At 42.7% G+C, this 2,579-nt stretch overlaps 1 pseudogene; it reads right to left on the bottom strand.

Annotated features, from left to right (window-relative positions):
- Positions 1-834: 834 nt before the first annotated feature.
- LOC107707274 (macrophage mannose receptor 1-like) overlaps positions 835-2,579 on the bottom strand; it is a 4,207-nt pseudogene continuing 2,462 nt past the window's right edge.

The raw sequence follows: 2,579 nt of genomic DNA on the forward strand, positions 1-2,579 counted from the left end.
CATCATTTTTTGTGGCTCTTTTTTTTTAAGTATCAGTTCAGGCACCGTTTTAAAAGTATCGATTTGGCACCGGTATCGTAAAAAACCCAATCGATACCCAACCCTAGTTATTGTCATGGTGTTAAGAACAGAAACTGCTCTTTGTTAATAATTGGAAACTTTTCTGGGAGCGTCCTAGGCTCTTTTGCGCTGATGGCCTGCACCCCAGCAACGTCGGAGAGGAACTCCTGTCGGACAACATCTCCAAGACGCTACGCTCCATATGACTAGTAAGCCAATTCTTAAATAACTGCTATGATGCCTTTTGTTCTATCCGCTTAAATGATAGAAGTATACTTGCTCTGTCTAATCTATTAAGACTGTGTCTGTTCCCCGAATACTGAGGTCAAAATATAAATTTAATGCAGGATCTAGAAAAAATCTGATCGTGATTAAACCAGAAAATTGCTAAATAAATGAACAAAAACAATTTTTAAAATTTGGGCTCCTAAACATTAGATCAGTCGCACCCAAAGCAGTTATTGTATATGAAATTATCACATAATCAGTTTTATCACACAGCACAATGCCACAGATGTCGCAAGTTTTGAGGGAGCGTGCAATTGGCATGCTGACTGCAGGAATGTCCACCAGAGCTGTTGCCCGTGAATTTAATGTTCATTTCTCTACCATAAGCCATCACCCAAAGGTGTTTCAGAGAATTTGGCAGTACATCCCCTTTTGTGTACATAGAAAAAGTCTTAGATCTTTGAGTTCAGCTCATGAAAAATGGGGGCAAAAACAAAAGTGTTGCGTTTATAATTTTGGTCAGTGCATAAAGCTAAATCAGAAAAATTATAAAGTATCAGAACAGTGATTTAAAGTAAACACACCAGCATTCACATGTACTTCACTCTTTTTTATGCAGATGAAGTTGAGTTTGTCAGTTTCAGGAAGGCTGATCCAGTGCTGATCTACTCCAGACTGAACTGCTCCTTTTCTCTTCTCGATTCTGCAGTTTTCCGGTTTCGTTCCGTTCCCTGGAGCCCAGATCTGATAGCACATGGTCTCTCCACTCACCCAGAGTCACATGTTCATGATGCAGTAGTTGTGTAAACCCAACCACACCTCCACAGTAGACGCCCATTTACAACGTTCATCACACGATGCTGAATCTCTTCTGAATGAACCGAGACCAGATCCACATGATTCTGTCTGCAGTATCTCAAAGCTTCAGACCACGTCAGATTTTCTCTGATCACAATCAGTTTATCTGGAAACCAAACAAATCACAAGCAGAAACTAGAGAGAGACTGATCAAAAACAACATGCAGAACAAACAGTGCATGAATTTGTCATGTCAGACGTGTAGCGGGAACTTTAAGAGATCTGGAGGTGATGGATGGATTGTGTGTGTTTTGTGAGGATCTACTCACCTTCATGACACACAAAAGGAAACTAGTTGGTGCAAGAGATGTCATGCCATTGTCCCTGAGCTTTCGCTTCAATCACTGTACAGTTTTCAACACCTCCCCAATTTTCAGGTTGACCAGACTTCCAGTATCTGAATGAGGAGTTACTCTGATCTGACCACTGCCATGAGTCTCTGAACAGACCGATCCAAGCTTCAGATATCTGACTGTCATTCATGATCTTCTCAACCTGTTGATTCTCATTCTGGTTTCTCACACTGACCAGATCAATGTGATTCTGTCTGCAGTAACTCTTGAGAGTCTCTCCAAATCATCGTCTGATTGACAAAGACGAGTCCTTTAAAGAAAAACAAATTGACAAAGATTAATGAAACAGTGTGTTCATTATTCATATGCTGCTTTATGGTTTGGATGTGAACAGAACATCAGAAACACGTCATTAAAAGACTTGAGCTGCTTCTACAGCTGGTGATATATTGAATATTCACAACATATTCAAGATATTTTCAAGATATTCAATGGTCTTTCTAAAATTCTTGATTCTGATTGGCTGGAATGTGTGTGTTCAAACCATTAAATGACACACACACACATACAAACAGACATTCATTCACACACAAAAAAAACATTTCACGAGTTCACACTTACATATAATGAACAGAGTAAAGGTTATGCGTATTTGGCGTGCTGTCCGGGGAGAGGGCTCCGAGCTCGGTCATTACTCTCGAGCCCGGGGTACTCCCCCTGTCCGGGGAGAGGGGTCCGAGCTCGGGTCTAAGCCCGGACCCGAAGCGCTCCCCCCCCATGTTCCTCCCCGTGCTGGGGTAGGAACGGGCTGAAGGTGAGGAGTCGGGGTGGTGGAGGGATGCTGAAAGACTAGAGATAATGGAGGTAAGGCTGCTTTGATTATTTATAGAGGTTCTCTCTTGTGCTGATTGGATAGATTGTGTAATTACTGATGATGAACTGGCCTTGTTAATTATCTGCGCGTGCTCCTCCCAAAACTTGTTAATGAAACATCACTTCACGAGTTCACACTTACATATAATGAACAGAGTAAAGGTTATGCGTATTTGGCGTGCTGTCCGGGGAGAGGGCTCCGAGCTCGGTCATTACTCTCGAGCCCGGGGTACTCCCCCTGTCCGGGGAGAGGGGTCCGAGCTCGGG

The sequence above is a fragment of the Sinocyclocheilus rhinocerous genome, unplaced genomic scaffold (genome assembly GCF_001515625.1).
Source record: "Sinocyclocheilus rhinocerous isolate Xijiao unplaced genomic scaffold, SAMN03320098_v1.1 scaffold114, whole genome shotgun sequence".
NCBI lineage: Eukaryota > Metazoa > Chordata > Actinopteri > Cypriniformes > Cyprinidae > Sinocyclocheilus > Sinocyclocheilus rhinocerous.